At 39.5% G+C, this 14,424-nt stretch overlaps 1 protein-coding gene across 1 annotated transcript in view; it reads right to left on the bottom strand.

Annotated features, from left to right (window-relative positions):
* Positions 1-14,424, bottom strand: part of LOC135200074 (DNA repair protein Rev1-like) — a 690,203-nt gene that overhangs the window by 668,111 nt on the left and 7,668 nt on the right. The window contains exon 3 of the mRNA XM_064228361.1: positions 14,282-14,309. The gene's annotated coding sequence lies outside the window, so the exon portion shown is untranslated. The remainder of the gene's footprint in view (positions 1-14,281; positions 14,310-14,424) is intronic.

Genomic DNA, 14,424 nt, shown 5'->3' with positions numbered 1-14,424 from the left:
ACTCCTGCAGCACCTTCCTACATTGACGTCCCGCCTTTGGGGAAGGGCCTCCGATGTCACAAAGGAGATTTAAAGTAAACTAATCTCCCAGTGATATTGTCAGGAAGGCGCAGTAATAATGTCAGCAAGATCAAGAAATACTGTCATGAGGATCCACTTCAGAAGACCCAATAATAGTGAAGAAGATCAAAGCATATCACCATAAGAAAGAGAAATACTATAGCAAGGTTCATGGGTGTTACGAACCGAGAGAAGGTCAGCTCCAAGTTCGATATTATGATAAACAAAAAGAATTCAACACCAACAGTTGAAACTGGGGATACGAATATAGAAAGAAACACTAACAGAACAAAGGTATTATTTACGTGCTTACTAACAAAGATAAATGCAGAATGGTGTCTCCTATTTACATAAAAAAGGCAAAATCTTACAATCCATGAACTGGGGAAACTGGGGTAATGAAAGGACTTGCCGGCCGGTTTTGCGACTCGAAGCGATGGCTTCACAAAAGGAGAACTGCAATTGCAGACGTCTTCTTGACTCCGTATTGCAGAAAATAATGTCTATTCTTGATACTCGAAGGGCAGGAACTTCTCAAAGCCTCTTGCAGATCGTTTCTTCTCTGAAGTCTTGCTCTACGTCGAAATGCCTCGGTCGTCCACTCCCAGACGACTTGACCAGATCCCGATTAAATTCTCGAGCGCCTTTTTCTCTCTGATCCTTCGTCTGTTCCTTCTTCTCTTATCTCTCTCGGAAGATCTCTGATCTCTGCTGCTGAGCTCTCACTGATAATCTGATCTGTGACTCTTACTGATGATCTGATCTGTGACTTTTACTGATGATCTGATGACTTACTGATGATCTCTGCCTTCTCCTACTTCGGCAGTCGTATTTATAAGGCTTTCTGGGGGCGGGGCTTCCAGCGAACTCACAGGCTCCCCAGATTACCGGAACTTCTTAGAAGGATCTGGACGAAGTATTACATCAGAAATCGCGGCGTTCCTCACGTCACGTCGGCGCCTGTCAAGTTCCACAACACTCCCGACGATTCCAGAACAATCATGAGAACAGGCACCTCCAACACATGCGCGAATGCCTCCTTGCTGCAGAACTTCTCGAAGATGTGTTTTTCTTTCCTTTAACTCGTAATTCTTTGCTATAAAGCAATTACCATGACAATGGGAATACTGTCAAGAAGAACCATTAATAAAGAAGACCTGGTAATAGTACCAGAAAGTCCAAAGAGTAGTCAGGAGGCTGCATCTATAATGTCAGGAAGACAAAAGAATACGGTCAAGAAGACCAAGTAATAATGTCAGAGTTCAAGCAGTACTGCCAGGGAGACCAGGGAGTAGCATCAAGACAACTCAAGTAATAATGTCATGGAGACCAAAGAATACTGTTAGGAAGACTCACTAATAACGTCAGAAAGTGCAACACATTCTTTCCAGATGATAGTAACAATGTCAGGAAGTTCAAAGAATACTGCCAGGAAGACCTAAGTAATTATATCAGAAAGACAGCAAATATGTCAAGTAGACTGAGTAATACTGCCGGGAAGACTAGTCGTAATGTCGAAAGTTCGAATACTGCCAAGAAGGCTAGGCAATACTATCAAGACGACTCGCTGAAAACGTTAGGCAGTTCAAGGAATACTGCCAATAAGAACCAATATATACATATATATAAATATATATATCACCAGGAAGAACCACCATTTTACAGTAAAAAGGACGCAATAACAGACGGGTTTACTCCAATCTACTAGTTTCCCATTTCACTTTCCCTCTTACCTGCCTTCAGTGATTCAGTAAACTATCTTCTTTGAATAGAATAAAACGGACTATATAATTCAGGCCAAGAGCCAAGTGCTGGGAACTATGAGGTCCCAGCGCTGAACGGGAAATTGATAGTAAGAAGGTTTGAAAGTGCAACAGGAGGCAAACGCCGCAGTTGCATTATGAAACAACTGTTACGAAGGTGGAAAATGAGAAGGAAGAATGAGAATAGGAAGGGAGATACAGTTAAGGGAATGAAAGGGGGGGCTAGGGGCCGAATGGTGCTGCAAAGACCCTTCATGCCTACACTGTACCACATGAAGTGCAATGACAGCACTATTCACCTACAGGACCACCAGCAGAAAAATACTGCATCAAGTACGGAAAGGTCATAGCGAATAGACTTAAAATGGTTAGAAATAAAGCTCACTAAAAAGACAATCACAGCTGATAAAGTAGTAAGTTATAAAAAAACAAGGATTGCGAGGAACAAAATACACTACTGCTTAAAATGGTAATAAGGAAAGTTTATGAGGTATAATCTGCCAAACATATCGGAATGATAAAACAGAAACGTCCCACGAAATAAATACGCGGCCACAGTAAAAAAGAAGGCCCCAAGGTTTAAATAACAAGGAATAAAAAGGTGCGACAGGAAAGGTTACAAAAAATAACATGATGAAAGCAAGTAGGTCATAGGAAATAAAAAGACAAAACCACAAAAACATGATGAACATGAGAGTTAAGAGGATTAAAAAGGCAGGTTACATATCAAAGAACGCCCAAGGAATAAAAGTAAGCAGGACAAAAACTGGCAAATATGGCAGAGAAAAGAAAATACAAAATAGACGTCAAATTTATAAATGAAAGGTTTCGAGAAATAAAGTAAAATAAGAGATGATAAGCTGAACAACCAACACGCAGGATCCCCAATAAATATTTCCGTCATGGAGAAAAAATCTCATGGAGAAAAGACTGTATGGTCAAATTATTACAAGATGAACACGATACTTCGGTACGTAACAAATTTTTCAGCTCAAAAATGCATTTTACACCAACAGGTTCTGACCCCTCTATCATTTTCTGCCAGGTTATACACCACCACTTCCTGAATAGCCAAAAATAAATAAATGAATAAATGAACACAATAACAAACATTACAATTCTTTCGTCCATATTTCGAAATCAATCTTAAGAGACCATATACATATTTATGTCCTCGTACAAGTCGTCCCTAGTTTGACGAACTGGCGTATGCAATCTTTTCCCCATTCTGAGAAAATTGGCTCCAAAGATTTTTATATTGTGCAAAGCTTCTAAGTGGCTAATTTTTTTTAGGTAATTTGGTTTGAAAATGCTACAACACAGGCAGCTGAAGTTTTGATATGTTATAGAGTATCAAAACTCAAGAACTTAAAAAAAAATGGGATACACCAGTTCATTAAAACAGGGACGAATTGTCATCAAAATTCAGAGAGAGAGAGAGAGAGAGAGAGAGAGAGAGAGAGAGAGAGAGAGAGAGAGAGAGAGCATTAACTAATTCCTCTCGACCATCTAAAATTGACTACGCCATACAATATACGACCTTCTGAATCCAATGAAAAATAGCGCACTTCTACGAAGAACAAGCTCCCGGCCTCTGTATTCGAATAATAATCCACCAATATCAACAAAACCTCCCGCCGTCCCAAACTAAATGTCTGGTCCTGAAAACTGGGGAGATTTTCCTTCCACGAACTATTTATATTTCGCTCTTTTTCCCTGATGCCGTGGAGAGAGAGAGAGAGAGAGAGAGACGAGAGAGAGAGAGAGAGAGAGAGAGAGAGAGAGAGAGAGCACATCCATTCATTGCTAATTTCCAGAACTGGTCTTAAAATGCACAAAACAGAGAGAAAGGGTGGGAGCCTGGGGAGGGCACATACAAAACCATATGCCAATTTGTAAAACTGGTCTTCAAATTCTGTGAGAGAGAGAGAGAGAGAGAGAGAGAGAGAGAGAGAGAGAGAGAGAGAGAGAGGCGGGGGGCGGAAGGCCCCCAGACACAAAACCATAAGCTAATTTACAAAACTGCTCTTAAAATTCCCACAGAGAGAGAGAGAGAGAGAGAGAGAGAGAGAGAGCTCAATATTCCTTCCACAAACTATTTATATTTTACTGCAGTTTTTTTTTTATCTTTCCCACGTAAGAGATAGAAGGAGACGAGCGTCCCTTCTCCCACCCAACCCGCCCACCACTGGGTTGAGAGAGAGAGAGAGAGAGAGAGAGAGAGAGAGAGAGAGAGAGAGAGAGGGCAGGGCTCTCGAAAATGGTATTAAGTCGTATTTTGTGGATTTTTCCCCTCGAGATCTGCTTGTCGTGACAGACGCTCCGCGAGAGTCGTCGGCATTTTCATATCGCGATATGCAAAACACGACCAAACACATCTGCGCCAGTTCCCTCACTGATTTGTGGTGTCGTTTTTTTTCTCTCCAGGAGATGAATTCCGAGCGCTCCATTTTTTCCTCCTCCCCTTTTTCTTTTCTATTCTTTTTACTTATCTATCTTTCATGGTGAGTGTCTCCCAGAAGTTTTGTTTTTCTATCCCCGAGGTTTCCGGTCTTGTGATAAACTTCCACTTGGTTCGAGGTCTGTTTATGTTTTTTTTTTATTTCTTTCTGCGGGTTTTTAGTCTGTTTTCCAATGCAAGATTAACAAAATACTTTCAGATAATTAACCAGTAATTTTTCTATCAAACTGTATTTAGAATGAAATTTGCTGCGAAATAATACACTGTTTTATGACAGATTCGTAAGGGAAGAGGGCTAGCAACCTCACCCCAAAAATCAATTCTCTGCAACACCTTAGCTTGAGTGGTAATAGGTCTCAATGAGGCAAAAAGAGTCGACAAAGATCGAGTTTAGAAAGTTTCATTAAACACACGATTATTACGAATGTAAATAAACTTGCAAGACTTCACATTCTATATTGCTGGACCCGATTATACAGTTACTGACACATTCAACATTATCTTTCGAGTAGCTCTGGGAGCAAGAACCCGTGCCAGCCCAAGGCTGGCTTAATCTAAATCAAGAACAACAAGCATTATTTTTATTTACTTATAATTATACAGTCTCTTCTACAAACGAGAACAGGAATATAGAATTGAGGCCAAAGGCCAAGTGCTGGGACCTATGAGATCATTCACCGCTGAAACGGAACTTGACAATAAAAAGGTTTTATATGTGTAACAAGATAAAAACTCGCAGTTACACTATGAATCAACTGTTAGGGGGGTGGATAGTAAGATGGAAGAGAGTATGAACGGAGGCGCAATAAAAGGAATGAAAGGGGTTGCAGCTAGGGGCTGAAGGGACGCTGCAAAGAACCTTAAGTAATGCCTACTGTGCACCGCATGAAGCGCACTGACGACTTCTATAAATGGTACTTCAAACGATGTCAAGTTTCCCTTCATATTGAACAAAAGCCTTTCCATCGTCATTGTTTTATTTATTGAGGTTTACTACCGCGTTCAGGGCACCGTGGGTGGGTGGAGGTCAAAAACCCCAGGTGACAACACCCGAGAGCCCGTGCCTCTGAAACTTTGTTACTGCCCAGATTTCGGGAATCCTACAAAAATTAAGTATATCTTAGTTTTACCCAACCACTGAAGAGCTGAATAACAGCTCTCCTAGGGCTGGCCCAATGGATTAGATATTTTTAAGTGCCTAGTAACCAATTGGTCACCTGGCAACGGGACCTACAGCTTATTGTGGGAGCCGAACCACATTATATCGAGAATTGAATTTCTATCACCAGAAATAAATTCCTCTGATTCTGCGTTGGCCGAGCAGAGAATCGAACTTCGGACCACCGGATGAGTAGCCGAGCGCTAAAACCACTCTTCCAACGAGGAACTGGGAAACCTGCTGAATGACAACTGGAGGTCTTGAACAAAATGCGATAAAATGAGGAAATCAAGACCCGATGTGTTGACATCCAGGGGTATTTAATCCATGTTTTAACACCCTCCGGTCTGGAACGCGATACTAATGATACACTTAAGATTCACAAACATATCAGTTAAGAGGAATCGAAACCCTTATATGATGTCTCACAAGAATCTGTGCCTAAATGTGACAATTAGTGGTCACGAATGAATAAATGAATGAATTATGAAATTCAGTGCTGAAGACTGCAAAGTGGGAGGAGGGCAGCAAGGTAAACAGATTCAGTAAATAAATGAGATGAAGTGCTTTGCTTAATAGGTTAATCTGGGAGGTAACCTCACTTGCACTAAGACGTAACAATTGAAAAAGTTGGTCAGCAGAACAGAAGAAAAGATGTGGGAACGGATGCACTGCAAAAGGCTAAAAACTGGGTCCAGCCTGGGGTATAAGGGATGTAGCAAACGCCCTACAGTAAAGCTTTTGGTGCACTACATGAATTGCACTTGCAACACTACCTCCCTGTGGAGGCAATTAGGGGTCAAGAACCTTAAATGACTGGACCCAGCGTCTAGTTCAAGAACTACATGATGACGCTTATTGGTTGGGAGCTTTATATGATGTTCCCATGAGTCAGAGAAGTTATGCGAAACCCAGATGTTGAGTATTTTACAAGATAATACCTAGTAGTAGTAACTAACTCCTCACGATAAATTCCAGGTGCTCGAAACCTTATATGCCAACACTTATATAAAAAGAAAAGTCGACACAAAAACATTAGGTATAAGATATTACATAATAAAACCTAGAGGTGGGGAGCCTTTGTAACACCACCTAGAGATGGGGGCCTTCCATGACTACATCAGGAATTGGACGACCTTACAAGGGAACTCAAAACGATATAGGCCCTAAGTGGTGATACCAAGAGGTGGAGATCTTCGCAGTAACACCTCCGGACTGAGAACCTTACATTCACGATCTGGCATTGGGAACTTTGTGTTAACACGTAGGCCTTGGAAATCCCTATGTTACAGCATCCAAGATTTGGAAACCCACATAATTTCACCTCAAGGGCTGAACACTCAATGAGACAACAACCTAGGATTTAGAAACCTTACATAAGATGGCACTCTATGGCTGTGAAGCAATCATGATATCACTTGTAGTCTAGAACCTTACAGGATATTTCCATAGAACCAAACCTTATGATGCCTAAGTCTTGAAAACGTTATATTACGTATAATACCCGGGGGTTGGGAACCCCACATCAGGACACCTATTGGTCAGGAATCCGTTTTTATTTCACCTCTGTACCAGAAACCATCCGTGATGTTATCTGTATGTCAAGACGCCTACTTGATAGTACCCAGTCATGGAAGTCCTTTTTTGACAACAGCAATGGGGTGGAACAATACGTGATAATACCTACATAAGGGTTAGGAGCTTTATATTATGACACCTACAGGTCTGGAACAAAGTTTGAAAACACCAAGGGGTGAAGACCCATATTTAATAACGCATCTCCCAAAGATAATCGTCACCCATTAAATATCAATGCATATACGCTACCAGATATCAAAATACACTAGCCAAACTTTGCATACCGACTTGGTGTGAATGTTATCATTTCGCAAGGGACTGGCAGATGAGTAGAAAAAGGTAACAGTCAATATAAGTTCATAAACTGACAAGCTAACCGTCGATTGAAAAAAATCAGAATGAATTAGAATTAGGCAAAGATCGACTCATACAGAAACAAAAATATTTTGACAGCATTCGAATTTCAGGTGTATTACCAGTTACCCGATGTTTAATCCTGAAGCCTAACCAGATATCTATAGATGAAACTATCGCATATACATTTCAAGATATCAACTCTCGAAACATAACGGGCTTTTCTAAAAAAAAACAATACAAGGAGTGATGTACATTTCGATAAACTATACTAGATATTTATCCCAGAAACGTGATCACAATGAAAGGTGTCGCTCCCACATGGTATTGATCTATGGGTAGTAACAGAACTACTAACTGTCCTTCATCTCAGTGGAGAGAGAGTCACCAGGACATGTCACCAGAGAGAGAGAGAGAGAGAGAGAGAGAGAGAGAGAGAGAGAGAGAGAGAGAGAGAGAGAGAGAGATTTATTGGCCTGTTGTCTTTCTACTATAACCTACATTCAACTAATTTAAAAACTGAAATAGAAAAGGGCAACCTACGATTTGCTCAAGTGAAAAATACAAATCTTATGTAAAGGGAATAACACGTTTAGATTAATAGCGAAGTAATAGTGTAGTGGAATTTTTCATATCAGTCATCCAAATACATTTCTTGTATCTCTTCCTCTTCAAGGATTTCACTATGAGTTGAAAAATACTACATGGTGCTGGTAAGGAAATTGGTTTATGTTAAAAAAAAAAAAAACTATGAAAAAACAACGTACTTCTCAAACCAGTCGCTCAATAGGACGTTAATCATGAAATGGTTAATTTTTATTAACCTTGTCAACAATATTGTTGAACGGCCATAAAATGACTTTTTATGAACGGTAGGGTCCATAAAGTATAACGAATATACAATTGGTAACCCATTAAATGTCTTAAACTACTTTTTTTAGCTCCTATAACGAGACCTTTCATCCACTACACAGAATACATCAGAAAATGACGGCGTGGTAGCGAGTAATTCTGAAGAAACTCCTTCCGCCATGATGAGAGAACAAACACACACAAACACACTCTGGCGAGTAACAATCCGAGCTTCATTTTTCCAGAAGGTTCCAAACAGGAGCATTTCGTAAGTGCCTGGTCGCCAACCTAAGCACCGTCGTCAGCGCAAATATCCCGGCCCTGATTTCCCTCGGGGCCGCGTGTTTTCGAGGAGAATAGTTAGCCCTTAAACCTAGTAGCACACCCCTTGATCCCCTGGGGAGCGCACGCAGCACGCCGGTCCCTCCCTCCCTCCCTCACACAACCCACCCCCTACCCGTCCACAACTCCGCCCGCCTAAGAGTCCTCCTTGGTGAAAACAGCACTCAACTTAATTTGAAAACATCCAGCCAATCAAAGAACGCCTTCTCAGTTTCATCGGTGGGAGTTTTACCCGAAGGCTCGCTCCCCATTGGCCAAGACGCTGGGTCGCTCCGAGAGACTGATTTTTATTGGGGTTATGAAGAATTTTTCCTTTACCTGGGCGAGCTTTTATGGGCGTGTTTACACGTTATCTTCTTAAAAAGGGGACAGGCTGGAAATCACTGGGAAAAAAGGAAGATGGAGGGGAAGAGAGAGAGACATGATGCCTCGCAGGTATTTTTGTTTTTCATTTCGATGAAAGGACTCGACATCTTCTGAACCAGCCTCTTTAAGTTGCTTAAGTTTCATATGAGAGAGAGAGAGAGAGAGAGAGAGAGAGAGAGAGAGAGGAGAGTTATTTAAATCGGAGCGGCTCATTACAGACACACTTTGGGGCTTCATGTATATTTAATCAAAACACAGCAATTCGTTGTCAGATATATCACGGTCCAGACCGCAGTTTATCGCCGGCCTCCAAATCTCCCAAGTATTTCAGAAACAATGGAACGCGCCACAATCTGCTGGGCATATGATACCACGGCAGCGTCTCTGACCAATTTCGTTCTCGACTTTTAGACGCAGCGTTCATTCCCACTTTTGTCGTCCGTTTTCACACTCATTTATGAACGTGCACTTCTACCTTGATTCTTAAGTTTCACCGTCAGACCCTTTTCGTTTACTTTCATATTCCGTTTTTACTTTCATTCTGTAGTTCCTCGCTGGACGGGTGGTTTTCGTGCTCGCCAATCAATCTGGTGGTCCGAAGTTCGATTCTTCCCTCGACCATCGCGGAATCAGAGGATTTCATTTCAGGTGATAGAAATTCATTTCTCGATACAAAGTGGTTCGGATCCCACAATAAGCTGTAGGTCCCGTTGCTACGAAACCAGTTGGTTCCTAGCCACGTCAAAATATCTAATTCTTCGGGCCATCCCTAGTAGAGCTGTTAATCAGCTCAGTGGTCTGGTAAAACTAAAACATACTTTTTTCACTTTCATTCTGGCTAGTTTTTCATTTTTATTCCGATTCTCAACTTTTAACATTCACTGCCGCTTTCAATCATACCAACAAACAGTTCACTTCATTCTTCAAATTCATTCCCAATATTCAAAATATATATTCCAAATCAGTAGTCACTTCCATGCATAATGTATCTTTCACTTCCACTTCCATTCGTGGGCTATAAATTGGAATATTAAATTTAGGCCAAAGGTCGAGCACTGGGACCTGAGGTCATTCAGTGCTGAAAGTAATGTAGAAATAACTGTAAGGAAAGTGTGGAAAGTAAGATGGAAGGAGGAGAATATGAACGGAGGTAAAGTAAGAGGAATGAAAGGGGTTGAAACTAGGGGCCAAAGGGACGCTACTAAGAATCTCGCCTACAGTACATCGAGAGAGGTGCACTGATAGCACTATCCCCACGGGGACTTCCGGTCTTGACTCATTCCAAGTCATCATCATTTCCACCCTCAACCTTCATTCTCGCTTCCATTCTCGATAACTCGTCTCACTTCCCCTTCTGACTAGTAATTGCATTCGCAACCTTCATTCTGAATCCTACTTCTCTCCTACTACATTCCGATGTCCATAAGCACACTTCATTCTCACATCTGTTCTTCGCCGTCAATCATACTTTCATTCAGACTTTCGCGTCGCCTCAATTCCCATCTAACATTCACACTTGCATTCTCAACTATTATTCCCACTTCTCTCTTAACGTTTTATCTTCAATTTTTAGTCATCTCATGACTCTTATTCCCACCATTCATTCCCATTTCATTTTCGCTTCCACTCCTGAAAAAGTTCCAAGTAAAAATCTTTAAGTTTTCCACAATGAAAATTCCATAACGTTGTCCTGAGAAGCGTAGGTACAAAAGTCTCTAAATTAACCCATATAATACACTCGTGACAGCCTTGCCAAAAGCTTAGAAGCACATCAATCTACCTTGTAATCCTTTTAACATAAATTTCCAAACTATTTATCGAGAAAATTATGCAATGACACACGCACACATATGTGTCATAGCATCATTTTAGCGACAAATCATGCCAATTTAACTGAACACAAAATTTAGGTAATTGAATGCATTTCATACGCACATACACACTATATTATATATATATATATATATATATATATATATATATATATAAATATATATATATATATATATATATATATATATATATATATATATATAGAATAAATAAAGGTAATAAGCCCCGAAGTTTATCTGCTAAGTAAAGGACGTTGAACGTCGAAAGCTCTTGCGGAAACCCCGTTGTTTATTTATTTTTCCTCGTGGCTTATACCTTTATTTATGGATTTATCACGTTCCAAACTTTTTTGTTGATTCAGTTATTATATATATATATATATATATTAATCTTATTAATATTATATATATTATACATATATATATATATATATATCATATATATATCATATATCATTCGAGCTACATATGTCCTTTAATATCTAATTCCCTCTACCTCGGAATTGATATATTTTCATGTATGTACCGAGGGGGAATCTTTAGTTGATAATAATTTCGTCCCCCCGTGGGATCGAACCACCGTCCAGTTGGACGGGGAACGAAATCAGGAACGGACAGTGATGCTACCGAGTCTGCTAGCAGAGAGGCTATAAGTTTATATCGATTCTGACCATTACAAATCACCGCCGATCTCGGTGTATTCGTACTTAGAATCGATATGAAACCCCCTCAACCATGCTAGCCGATTCGAGCGTTTGACCCACGCAGCCTTGTTATGAATACTTATCACATCACCGTGATTCATATAAATCATTCGAGCTACATATCTAATTTGCTCTACCTCGGAATTGATATATTTTCATATATGCACCGAGGGGGAATTTTTAGTTGATAATAATTTCATCCCTCCATGGGATCGAACCACCGTCCAGCTGGACGGGGAACGAAATCAGGAACGGACAGTGACGCTACCGAGTCTGCTAGCAGAGAGGCTATAAGTTTATATCGATTCTGACCATTACAAATCACCGCCGATCTCGGTGTATTCGTAATTAGAATCTATATGAAACCCCCTCAACCATGCTAGCCAATTCGAGCGTTTGACCCACGCAGCCTTGTTATGAATACTTATCCCATGAGGGGGCGAAATTAGTATCAACAGGCGCGAACCATCGACCTCTCAATTCCAGGACTGGCAGTGAAGCCTCAGACCACCCCGCCACCGCAAGAGATATAAGTATATGCCGACTCCCACCAGAAATACCTGCCACGCACAAGTATTTTTTGTTTTGGAGACTGCATACAACCCATCTCGTTCTCGGTTGCGTGGTAGTGCTTTTGCCCGCATGTAGTGATTTTATAAGTCTATCACATTACCGTGATTCAGGTGGGAGGCGGCATAATACTTATATCTCTTGCGGTGGCGGGGTGGTCTGGGGTGGATTCATTGCCAGTCCTGGAATTTGAGAGGTCGATGGTTCGCGCCTGTCGATCGCCAATTCTATTATCGCTTAATAAATAATAAATTCCCCCTCGGTTAAACATATATGAAAATATATAATTCCGAGGCAGAGCGAATTAGATATTAAAGGACATTTGTAGTTCGATATATGTATATGAATCACGGTAATGTGATAGACTTTTATTTATATATATATATATATATATATATATATATATATATATATATATATATATATATATATATATATATATATATATATATAAATATATGTGTGTGTGCGTGTGTGTGTCCCTTCTATCACTCTTCACACAGTCATGTTACACATCAACTTATGAATCGCTTTCGGATACCTGACTTTTGCGTTCAATTAAGTTGACACGGTACCATTTATAATCCTTCCTTCAACAGCCGTCAAACGATATTTTTAAAAGGGTAAATCGATTTTAAGGAATGTCTACCAAAATACGTGGATTTATTTTTCTTAGAAACACTAATAATAAAACTGGTGAAAAGTTATCATTTGAATGCCAAAGCAAATAAGAGTAGTTTTTGGTAACCGAAATGTCGATCCATTCGCTAAGCATATCAAGCACCTGTACAAAATCTGATGGGCTCTAATGGGCTCCTGTGTGCTTTATTTAAAACATATACTGACATGCAGAGAGAAATTGATTTTAATAGTATCAAATATAATTTAGTACGCGGTACTACGGAAACACGCTTGGTTCTAATTTACAATTTCTAATAATGATTAGATATTTTTGCATTTACACTTCACATATTCTTGTAAAAAATGTTTCTTATACAAATCGCTAGTTTTCCCTGAAATAGTTTAATATTTTAAAGGCCTAATTCATAAAATGCAGACTACCGAAGAAAAAACAATAAATAAATAAAACCCTCAGCTCAGCACTGACCTCGTAAGGTGCATTAAATAACAAATCCTTCCACACATGTAGAGATGATTTCTGGATTTCTTAAAGATTCTAACTTACAAAAATACTTGATTCCTTCAATACCCAATTTAAAAAAAAAAAAAAAAAAAGAAAAAAAATAATAATAATTATAATTCGTAAATGGTCCTCATTTACACACAAAACTACTTCCAAATTCTAGGTAATTTAACAAAACCACGAAATTCCCAAATGTCCCTAATCCACCCAACCCCCACAATATCCCATCATACCTAAATAAGAACTGATATCAGAAGGCCGGGAAAATAAATACATCCTATAAACTTTAGTTAACCTTACCTTTGTACTGATCCGTAGCGACTCTTCATTGGATGCAGAGCTCTCCAGAAGAAGCCGAAACCAAATGATAAACCATGAATACTTTACACATGATGCTTCAGGCATCACTAGCATTAAAAATTGTAAAAATTCTTTGAAAAACTGTAATGGACTTTACGCTAATTATAGATGAAACTTCGAACGCCAGTAAGCACACAAGGCAACACTAATCTTCGACATTCTTCTGGGGAGTCTCTTCATTATATCGTGTGTAATGGCCAGTTTTCTACAGATGCATGCAAACAGCAGATTTAATCAAAGACAATATTAAGTAAGGCGTCACAGCTCACAATTACTTCTTGGCACCACAGCTCATGAAAAATAAGATTACAATTTAGCGAGTACTTGGATCAACCTGTAAGCGCCAAAAATCGAAACCATGCGTGACCTTCAACCGGGAAAAATTTACCGAGATAAGCCTCCCACGTAACTCTGCAGCTTTAGTACGAAGAAAACATGCAAGCGAGACTTCCACGGAGAAATTAATATATATATATATATATATATATATATATATATATAATATATATATATATATATATATATATATATAACGAATGAAAAACGCCACCAGTATAAGAAAAAAAAAGCCAGCGTGCTTTTGCTACATCATAAACAGAGGCAAATCGTATATTCCGTCAAAACGCGGGAGATGACCTTGAATTTGTCATCATTTTTCTTTTTTAAAAAATGGCACATAGAAATAACATCACATGGAATCAAATCTGGCCATACAACACGATATACAGGTACTCACCTACTGGCGATTCTGATGAAGAGCACATCTGCAAAGAGAGACAGAAAAAAGTTGAACTTGACCCAAGTCATTTCTTAATTACCAATTAGTTATGACCAATTAATATTTCTTAAGAAATTTATACAAACTAACAGCATTGTACG

The sequence above is a fragment of the Macrobrachium nipponense genome, chromosome 26, assembly GCF_015104395.2.
Source record: "Macrobrachium nipponense isolate FS-2020 chromosome 26, ASM1510439v2, whole genome shotgun sequence".
Classification (NCBI taxonomy): domain Eukaryota; kingdom Metazoa; phylum Arthropoda; class Malacostraca; order Decapoda; family Palaemonidae; genus Macrobrachium; species Macrobrachium nipponense.
The sequence above is the reverse complement of the archived record's forward strand: the minus strand, read 5'-3'. Positions and strand labels throughout refer to the sequence as shown.